The sequence below is a fragment of the Lolium perenne genome, chromosome 5 (assembly GCF_019359855.2).
Source record: "Lolium perenne isolate Kyuss_39 chromosome 5, Kyuss_2.0, whole genome shotgun sequence".
NCBI lineage: Eukaryota > Viridiplantae > Streptophyta > Magnoliopsida > Poales > Poaceae > Lolium > Lolium perenne.
The window spans coordinates 77,104,676-77,116,393 of record NC_067248.2 but is presented as its reverse complement, the minus strand read 5'-3'; positions in this window follow the sequence as shown (position 1 = coordinate 77,116,393).

Sequence of the window (11,718 nt, the reverse complement as noted above, 5' to 3'; positions counted from 1 at the left end):
ATTGACAACCTCACTGTTTCGTTGGGGCAAAGTACTTGGGTTGTGTTGTGCAGGTTCCACGTTGGTGCCGGAATCCCTGGTGTTGCGCCGCATCACATTTCGCCACCATCAACCTTCAACGTGCTTGTTGGCTCCTCCTGGTTCGATTAAACCTTGGTTTCTTTCTGAGGTAAAACTTGCCACTGTGCGCATCATACCTTCCTCTTGGGGTTCCCAACGGACGTGTACATCTACGCGCATCAAGCCTGTTTTCTGGCGCCGTTGCCGGGGAGATCAAGACACGCTGCAAGGGGAGTCTCCACTTCTCAATCTCTTTACTTTGTTTTTGTCTTGCTTTATTTTTACTACTTTGTTTGCTGCACCTAAACAAAACACAAAAAAATTAGTTGCTAATTTTACTTTATTTACTGTCTTGCTCTCTATATCAAAAACACAAAAAAATTAGTTACTTGCATTTACTTTATCTAGTTTGCTTTATTTACTGTTGCTAAAATGAATACTCCTGAAAATACTAAGTTGTGTGACTTCACAAATGCAAATAATAATGATTTCCTATGCACACCTATTGCTCCACCTGCTACTACAGCAGAATTCTTTGAAATTAAACTTGCTTTACTGAACTTGGTTATGAGAGATCAATTTTCTGGTGTTAGTTCGGATGATGCTGCTGCCCATCTCAATAATTTTGTTGAACTTTGTGAAATGCAAAAGTATAAGGATGTAGATGGTGATATTATTAAATTGAAAGTGTTTCCTTTCTCATTAAGAGGAAGAGCTAAAGATTGGTTGCTATCTTTGCCTAAGAATAGTATTGATTCATGGACTAAATGCAAGGATGCTTTTATTGGTAGATATTATCCTCCTGCTAAAATTATATCTTTGAGAAGTAGCATAATGAATTTTAAGCAATTAGATACTGAACATGTTGCTCAAGCTTGGGAGAGAATGAAAACTTTGGTAAAGAATTGCCCAACCCATGGACTGACTACTTGGATGATCATCCAAACCTTCTATGCAGGACTAAATTTTTCTTCGCGGAATTTATTGGATTCAGCTGCTGGAGGTACCTTTATGTCCATCACTTTGGGGGCGGCTACAAAACTTCTTGATGATATGATGATAAATTACTCTGAATGGCACACGGAAAGAGCTCCACAAGGTAAGAAGGTAAATTCTATTGAAGAAACCTCTTCCTTGAGTGATAAGATTGATGTGATTATGTCTATGCTTGTGAATGGTAGATCTAATGTTGATCCTAATAATGTTCCTTTAGCTTCATTGGTTGCTCAAGAAGAAAATGTTGATGTGAATTTCATTAAAAATAATAATTTCAACAACAATGCTTATAGGAACAACTCTGGTAACCGAGCGGCACGATCGGTGAGCTACTTCTAAACAAAAAAAAGGAACAACTCTGGTAATAATTATAGGCCATATCCTTCTGCGAATGGTAATGGTTATGGTAATTCTTATGGGAATTCTTACAACAATAATAGGAGTGTACCCTCTGGTCTTGAAGCTATGCTTAAAGAATTTATTAGTACACAAACTGCTTTTAACAAATCTGTTGAGGAAAAGCTTGATAAAATTGATACTATTGCTTCTAGAGTTGATAGACTTGCCTCTGATGTTAATCTTTTAAAATTGAAAGTTATGCCTAATAATGATATTGATAATAAGATTACTACTACAGCAAATGCCATCCAAGTTAGAATTAATGAGAATATAAGATTAATGGCTGAACTGCGTGCTAGGTGGGATAGAGAAGAAAATGAAAAACTAGCTAAAGAGAATAATGTAGCTAAAGTTTGGACTATTACCACCACTAGTAATGCTAATTCTTCACATGTTGCTGCACCTCCTACTATCAATGGTAAAATAATTGGTGTTGGCAATGTTTCTACTCCTAGTGCAAAGCGAACAAAACTGCCTGAAATTGCTAAAACTGCTGAAACTGCTTGTGATAAAACTGCTGAAATTTTTTCCAACCTTGGGAACAATGATCCCATTGCTGTAGCTCATAATGATTTAGATTTTGATGATTGCCACATCTCTGAAGTTATAAAGTTCTTACAAAAACTTGCTAAAAGTCCTAATGCTAGTGCTATAAATTTAGCCTTTACAAAACATATTACAAATGCTCTCATAAAAGCTAGAGAAGAGAAACTAAAACTTGAAACTTCTATTCCTAGAAAGTTAGAAGATGGTTGGGAGCCCATCATTAAAATGAAATTCAATGACTTTGAATGTAATGCTTTATGTGATCTTGGTGCAAGTATTTCTGTTATGCCTAAAAAGATTTATGATATGCTTGACTTGCCACCATTGAAGAATTGTTATTTGGATGTTAATCTTGCCGATAATGTTAAAAAAAACCTTTGGGGAGGATTGATAATGTGCACATTACGGTTAACAATAACCTTGTCCCCGTTGATTTTGTTGTCTTGGATATCGAATGCAATGCATCTTGTCCTATTGTGTTGGGAAGACCTTTTTCTTCGATCCGTTGGTGCTGTTATTGATATGAGGGAAGGTAATATTAAATATCAATTTCCTCTCAAGAAAGGTATGGAACACTTCCCTAGAAAGAGAATGAAGTTGCCTTTTGATTCTATTATTAGAACAAGTTATGATGTTGATGCTTCTACTCTCGATGTTACTTGATTTGCACTTTCTGCGCCTAGCTGAAAGGCGTTAAAGAAAAGCGTTTATGGGAGACAACCCATGTTTTTACTACAGCAATTTTTTTGTTTTGTTGAGTCTTGGAAGTTGTTTACTACTGTAGCAACCTCTCCTTATCATGTTTTTGTGCCAAGTAAAGTTTCTATGTCAAAGTTGATGTTATATTTGGGATCGCTGCGCAGAAACAGCATTGCTGTCTGTCACGAATCTGGGCACAGTCCTCTGTAGAAAATTCGAAAAAATCTGCCAATTTACGAGCGTGATCCTAAGATATGTACGCAACTTTAATTAGTTTTGAGTTTTTCCATTTGAGCAAGTCTGGTGCCAGCTTTAAATTCGTCTTTACGGACTGTTCTGTTTTTGACAGATTCTGCCTTTTATTTCGCATTGCCTCTTTTGCCATGTTGGATTCATTTCTTTGATCCATTAATGTCCAGTAGCTTTATGCAATGTCCAGAAGTGTAAATCATGATTGTGTCACCTCTGAATGTGTGAATTATTAATTGTGCACTAACCCTCTAATGAGTTTGCTTGAAGTTTGGTGTGAAGGAAGTTTTCAAGGGTCAAGAGAGGAGTATGATATACTATGATCAAGAGGAGTGAAAGCTCTAAGCTTGGGGATGCCCCCGTGGTTCACCCCTGCATATTTTAAGAAGACTCAAGCGTCTAAGCTTGGGGATGCCCAAGGCATCCCCTTCTTCATCGAGAACATCATCAGGTTCCTCCCCTGAAACTATATTTTTATTCAGTCACATCTTGTGTTCTTTACTTGGAGCGTCGGTTTGTTTTTGTTTTTGTTTGAATAAAATGGATCCTAGCATTCACTTTGTGGGAGAGAGACACGCTCCGCTGTTGCATATGGACAAATATGTCCTTAGGCTTTACTCATAATGTTCATGGCGAAGTTTCTTCTTCGTTAAATTGTTATATGGTTGGAATTGGAAAATGCTACATGTAGTAATTCTAAAATGTCTTGGATAATGTGATACTTGGCAATTGTTGTGCTCATGTTTAAGCTCTTGCATCATATGCTTTGCACCCATTAATGAAGAAATACATAGAGCTTGCTAAAATTTGATTTGCATATTTGGTCTCTCTAAGGTCTAGATAATATCTAGTATTGAGTTTTGAACAACAAGGAAGACGGTGTAGAGTCTTATAATGTTTACAATATGTCTTTTATGCGAGTTTTGCTGCACCGGTTCATCCTTGAGTTTGCTTCAAATAACCTTGCTAGCCTAAACCTTGTATCGAGAGGGAATACTTCTCATGCATCCAAAATCCTTGAGCCAACCACTATGCCATTTGTGTCCACCATACCTACCTACTACATGGTATTTCTCCGCCACTCCAAAGTAAATTGCTTGAGTGCTACCTTTAAAATTCCATCATTCACCTTTGCAATATATAGCTCATGGGACAAAATAGCCTTAAAAACTATCGTAGTATTGAATATGTACTTATGCACTTTATCTTTTATTAAGTTGCTTGTTGTGCGATAACCATGTTTCTGGGGAACGCCATCAACTATTGTTGAATATCATGTGAGTTGCTATGCATGTCCGTCTTGTCTGAAGGATCTATCATTTTAGTGGTTGGAGCATGCAAAATTGTTAGAGAAGAACATTGGGCCGCTAACTAAAGCCATGAATCATGGTTGAAGTTTCAGTTTTGGACATATATCCTCAATCTCATATGAGAATAATAATCATTGCTACATGCTTATGCATTTAAGAGGAGTCCATTATCTGTTGTCCATGTTGTCCCGGTATGGATGTCTAAGTTGAGAATAATCAAAAGCGAGAAATCCAAAATGCGAGCTTTCTCCTTAGACCTTTGTACAGGCGGCATGGAGGTACCCCTTTGTGACACTTGGTTGAAACATGGCATGCAAAGACCCGGTAGTCCAAGCTAAGTAGGACGAGGTGCGGGCACTATTAGTATACTATGCATGAGGCTTGCAACTTGTAAGATATAATTTACATAACTCATATGCTTTATTACTACCGTTGACAAAATTGTTTCATGTTTTCAAAATAAAAGCTCTAGCACAAATACAGCAATCGATGCTTTCCTCTCTGAAGGACCTTTCTTTTACTTTTATTGTTGAGTCAGTTTACCTATCTCCTTCCACCTAAGAAGCAAACACTTGTGTGAACTGTGCATTGATTCCTACATACTTGCATATTGCACTTGTTATATTACTTTATGTTGACAATATCCATGAGATATACATGTTATAAGTTGAAAGCAACCGCTGAAACTTAATCTTCCTTTGTGTTGCTTCAATACCTTTACTTTGATTTATTGCTTTATGAGTTAACACTTATGCAAGACTTATTGATGCTTGTCTTGAAGTACTATTCATGAAAAGTCTTTGCTATATGATTCACTTGTTTACTCATGTCATTACCATTGTTTTGATCGCTGCATTCATTACATATGTTTACAAATAGTATGATCAAGATTATGATGGCATGTCACTTCAGAAATTATCTTTGTTATCGTTTTACCTGCTCGGGACGAGCAGAACTAAGCTTGGGGATGCTGATACGTCTCCAACGTATCGATAATTTCTTATGTTCCATGCCACTTTATTGATGATACCTACATGTTTTATGCACATTATATGTCATATTTATGCATTTTCTGGAACTAACCTATTAACAAGATGCCGAAGAGCGATTCTTGTTTTCTGCTGTTTTTGGTTTCAGAAATCCTAGTAAGGAAATATTCTCGGAATTGGACGAAATCTTCGCCCAGGGTCCTATTTTTGCACGAAGCTTCCAGAAGACCGAAGAGGGAAGGAAGTGGGGCCACGAGGCGCCGACACCATAGGGCGGCGCGGCCCAGGCCCTGGCCGCACCGACCTAGGGTGTGGGGCCCTCGTGTGGCCCCCCGCGTTGCCCTTCCGCCTACTTAAAGCCCCCGTCGCGAAAACCCCAGTACCGAGAGCCACGATACGGAAAACCTTCCAGAGACGCCGCCGCCGCGAATCCCATCTCGGGGGATTCAGGAGATCGCCTCCGGCACCCTGCCGGAGAGGGGATTCATCTCCCGGAGGACTCTTCATCGCCATGATCGCCTCCGGAGTGATGAGTGAGTAGTTCACCCCTGGACTATGGGTCCATAGCAGTAGCTAGATGGTCGTCTTCTCCTTGTTGTGCTTCATTGTTGGATCTTGTGAGCTGCCTAACATGATCAAGATCATCTATATGTAATTCTATATGTTGTGTTTGTCGGGATCCGATGGATAGAGAATACTATGTTATGGTGATTATCAATCTATTGTTTATGTGTTGTTTATGATCTTGCATGCTCTCCGTTATTAGTAGAGGCTCTGGCCAAGTTTTTACTCTTAACTCCAAGAGGGAGTATTTATGCTCGATAGTGGGTTCATGCCTTCATTGACACCGGACGTGTGACAGAAAGTTCTAAGGTTGTGATGTGCTGTTGCCACTAGGGATAACACATTGATTCTATGTCTAAGGATGTAGTTGTCGATTACATTACGCACCATACTTAATGCAATTGTCTGTTGCTTAGCAACTTAATACTGAATGGGGTTCGGATGATAACCTGAAGGTGGACTTTTTAGGCATAGATGCAGTTGGATGGCGGTCTATGTACTTTGTCGTAATGCCCAATTAAATCTCACTATATTTATCATATCATGTATATGCATTGTTATGCCTTTCTCTATTTGTCAATTGCCCGACTGTAATTTGTTCACCCAACATGCTTTTATCTTATGGGAGAGACACCTCTAGTGAACTGTGGACCCCGGTCCTATTCTTTACATCGCATACAATCTACTGCAATACTTGTTTTACTGTTTTCTTGCAAACAATCATCTTCCACACAATACGGTTAATCCTTTGTTACAGCAAGTCGGTGAGATTGACAACCTCACTGTTTCGTTGGGGCAAAGTACTTGGGTTGTGTTGTGCAGGTTCCACGTTGGTGCCGGAATCCCTGGTGTTGCGCCGCATCACATTTCGCCACCATCAACCTTCAACGTGCTTCTTGGCTCCTCCTGGTTCGATTAAACCTTGGTTTCTTTCTGAGGGAAAACTTGCCACTGTGCGCATCATACCTTCCTCTTGGGGTTCCCAACGGACGTGTACATCTACGCGCATCAGTTTCCTACAGAGAAATATGCCCAGATTCGTGACAGATAGAAATATGTTTCTGCGCAGAAATCCAAATCTAGTATCAACCTTCTATTAGAGACTTCACTTGGCACAAAAACATGATAAGGAGAGGTTGCTACAGTAGTAAACAACTTCCAAGACTCAACAAAACAAAAATTGCTGTAGTAAAATAAACACATGGGTTATCTCCCAAGAAGTTCTTTCTTTATAGCCATTAAGATGGGCTCAGTAATTTCAATGATACTCGCAAGAAATAATAGTTGAAGCAAAAGAGAGCATGAAGAAGCAAATTCAAAACACATTTAAGCCTAACCCACTTCCTATGAAAAGGAATCTTGTACACAAATAAATTCATGAAGAACAAAGTGACAAGCGCAAGAAGATAAAACAGGAGTAACTTCAAAATTTTCAGCATATAGAGAGGTGTTTTAGTACCATGCAAATTTCTACAACCATATTTTCCTCTCTCATAATAATTTTCAGTAGCTTCATGGATAAACTCAACAACATAACTATCACATAAAGCATGCTTTTCATGATCCATAAACACATAATTTTTATCAAGCTCAGAAATAATAGGATTAAAACTTTCAAACCCACTTTTATCAAAAATATAACAAGATGATTGATCAATCTCAAAAGATATGGGACTCATAGATAAAGTCAAGAACTCTCCAATCCCATTTTCATTATTAGTACAATTAATATTATCAAGTAACATAGGACCATCATCTAGAGATTTATCATAAACATTTGCCAACTAAAACTCTTTAGTACCATGCATTTCAACATCAGGCACAAACAAAGCATTATCATAAGATTTATCAAAATAGCATGGATTATCATGAATAACAGTAGCATAATTATTCTCACAAGTTTTACTCATAGGGAATATTTCAAGAGAATCCACAGGAACATAACATTCATCCTCTTTCGGTAAGCATGGAGGACAATCAAATAGTGTAAGAGATAAAGAGTTACTCTCATTAGAAGGTTGGCATGGGTAGCTAATCCATTCTTCCTCCTTTTGTTCATCACTCTCCTCTTCTTTTTCATCCAATGAGCTTTCAGGTTCATCAATTTCCTCCTCTTTTTCATCTAATGAGCTTTCAGGTTCATCAATTTCTTCTTCCACTGGTTCCTGCAAATTGTGAGTGCATTCTTGTGCATTAATGAGTCTCTCTTTATAATCAATGATATAAGGATTATCACTGTAGCTTTCTATGCAAAAATTAAGGATAGAAGAGACATAATCTTTAAGGTCCTTACAAACAGCACAAGTTTCATAATTTTTAGACATGAATGATTCTATCTCAGAGGCTCCCATAAATATGACAAATTGTTCTACCTCTTCGAACCCAAAATGAATATAGCTATTCCAATTATAGTTCTTAATTAAAACTTCCTCACTAAAGCCACATTGAAATTTAAGATGTTTAGTATCCTGTTCAGAGCAACAGTTTATATCATGGCGTTTAAGCAAGATTTTAGCAATTGTATTTAATTTTTCTATCACAACACTCATAACTTCACCCTTTCTTGATTTTCTATAATTATTATATATTTCTATAAGCTCCAAATAGGTTGTAGGTTCTCCCATAATAGCAGTTTTTAATTTTTTAGTTTTTTCAAATTTTTATGGATTTTCGGGTATATAGGGAAAATAAAACAAGACAAAAATAAACTAGACAAAAGTAAACTAAGCAAAATAAAACTAGACAGAAATAAACTAGCAAGACAAAATAAAATAAAAGCAGAGAGAGAGGTAGAGTGTACTCCCCAGGTGAACTTATGAGTAGAGCTATGCCTCCCCGGCAACGGCGCCAGAAAATAGTCTTGATGACCCACAAGTATAGGGGATCGCAACAGTCTTTGAGGGAAGTAAAACCCAAATTTATTGATTCGACACAAGGGGAGGTAAAGAATACTTATAAGCCTTAACAACTGAGTTGTCAATTCAGCTGCACCTGGAAAAGCACTAGTAACAGGGGTGATGTGAAAGCAGCAGTAATATGAGAGCAGTAGTAACAGTAACCAAGCAACAGTAATAGCAATATGAGAGCAATGGCACCAGAAAATAGTTGATACTACTTCCAATGACATGTAGAACGAGTATATGATGATGTGAGATGGACCGGGGTTCCCAGCTATCTACACTAGTGGTAACTCTCCAATAACAATTGTTGGGTGAACAAATTACAGTTGGGCAATTGATAGGATTGAAATAGCATTAAGACAGAATATCAAGTCTATTAATCATGTAGGCATGTTTCCCATATATAGTCATACGTGCTCACAATGAGAAACTTGTACAACATCTTTTGTCCTACCAGCCGGTGGCAGCCTGGCCTCTAGGGAATCTACTGGAAATTAAGGCACTCCTTTTAATAGAGCACCGGAGCAAAGCATTAACACTCCGTGAAAACATGTGATCCTCATATCTAAGCCTTTCCCTCCAGTTGTCCCAATTTCTGTCACTTTGGGGCCTTTGGTTCCGGACATAGACATGTGCATACAACTTGTAGATACAATCTAAGCAATAAGTATAAAGCTTAAATCTAAGATCATGCCACTCGGGCCCTAGTGACAAGCATTAAACACAAAAAGATTGCAGCAACAATAACTTCACAAACTTTATAGATAGACAATCATAACGTAACAATCCATCGGATCCCAACAAACACAACACCGATTACATCAGATGAATCTCAATCATGTAAGGCAGCTCATGAGATCATTGTATTGAAGTACATGGGGGAGAGAATACCAACTAGCTACAGCTAGAACCCGTAGTCCATGGGGGAACTACTCACGGAGCATGATGGAGGCGGTGGCGTTGATGGAGATGGCTTCCGGGGGCACTTCCCCGTCCCGGCAGGGTGCCGGAACAGAGACTTCTGTCCCCCGAATTGGAGTTTCGCGATGGCGGCGGCGCCCATGAAGTCTTTTTGGAGTTTCGTCAATTGGTACTGCGTTTTTAGGTCGAAAGGGCTTAAATAGGCGAAGAGGCGGCGCAGGAGGGGCGACAGGGTGGCCTCCCACTAGGCCGGCGCGGCCAGGCCTGGGGCCGCGCGGCCCACATGTGTGGTGGCCCCCTGGCTCTCCTCCGACTCCCCTTCGGTGTTCTGGAGCCTCCCGGGAAAAATAAGATCTTTGGCATTGATTTCGTCTAATTCCGAGAATATTGCCCGAACACCCTTTCTGGAACCAAAAACAGCAGAAAATATGAACTGGCACTGTGGCATCTTGTTAATAGGTTAGTTCCGGAAAACGCATGAAATCATCATAAAGTGCAAGCAAAACATGTAAGTATTGTCATAAAACAAGCATGGAACGTCAGAAATTATGGGTACGTTGGAGACGTATCAGCCGCTTTTACAAGCGGATGAGAACAACGCCCCCAAACGCGGAGGTTCAAATCGTGAGAGAAAGAAATCGAAGCCAAGACGGAGAATGGAGGGGCATGTCATGCTCTACACCAAATATTTCTCTAATGATTCTACTTATACCCCAAAGGATTTTCGCAAGTGATTTAAGATGAACACGAAGTTTCTCATGACACTAGTGCATGGTATGGGAGAGTACGATAATTACTTCATGATGAAGAAAGACTGCATTCGATCCCTGGTTTCTCATCAATTCAAAATTGCACCGCGGCATTGAGGATGCTTGCATATCGAGCTCCTAGAGATGCAAAAGATTAGTACCTACGCATGTCGGCAAAACCATTGAATCCATGTATAGATTTTGCAGGGTAGTGGTGGGAAAGTTTAGGTCAGACTATTTAAGAGGGCCAACTAAAAAAAAGATATATCATGACACAAAATGAATCGGGGGGATTTTTCTAAGATACTCGGAAGCATCAGTTGCACCACTACTCATGGAAGAATTTTTCATTTTCTTGGCAAGGTTTGTACAAAGGGCATCATGGATATTGTAATGTGGAACTTGAAATTGTGGCAGACTATGACCTCTGAATTTCGCATGCTTTTTTTATATGGCGAGTTCTCACAATGACATCAACATGCTTCAGCACTTTCCGGTGTTTGGTAGACTTGTTGAAGGCCATGCCTTGCAACTACGAGATCAATGGCCACCAACACACCAAAGCTTACAACTAGCTAATGTCATCTATCTAAGATGGCCGAGACTTGTGAAGACAATCAACGACCCTCTAAGTCAAAAGAATTCTCACTTTTCTTCGCGACAGAAGAGTTGCAGGAAGGATGTCGACCGAACATGTGATGTGCTAGAATCTCGATTTGCTATTATCAAGTACACGACTCTTCATTGGTCTCAAGAGGATACACGGAAGATGATGAATGCTTGCATGATCATGCAGAACATGATTATCGAGAATGCATGCGTGATCGTGCAAAACATGATTATCGAGAGTGAGTGCAAGTCTTCATCAATGGGTGATCATCTTTATGATCACGAGGGCCATCTTTCCATTGTTGATCACCAAGTGTTTGCGGATTTTTCTGATTTTCTCGCCACGCATGCGGAAGTCCGTGACATAGATGCTCATGTGCAACTGCAAAATGATCTTGTAGAACATCTGTGGGGGATCAAATGAGCTTGACAAAGTTGAACTTCATTTTTTTTGAATTTTTTAAATTATTTTATTCCTATTTGTACTATTGTAAACTATTTATTTCTCTCGTAAACCATTTATTGATGTATTTTACTAGATTGTTAGAAACATTGTTGAGATTGCAAAAGTAAATAAAAAAACCTAGTCGAATAGGTTGTTTCGGGGACATAACTTGGCACACGCGCCCCACAAAAGCGTCGCCTGATGCCCGCATTTGATTTGTTCAGCGTGTTTGCTAGACGTATTTTGAGGGAGGCTGCTCGCTCTAAGTTCGCCTAAGATCTT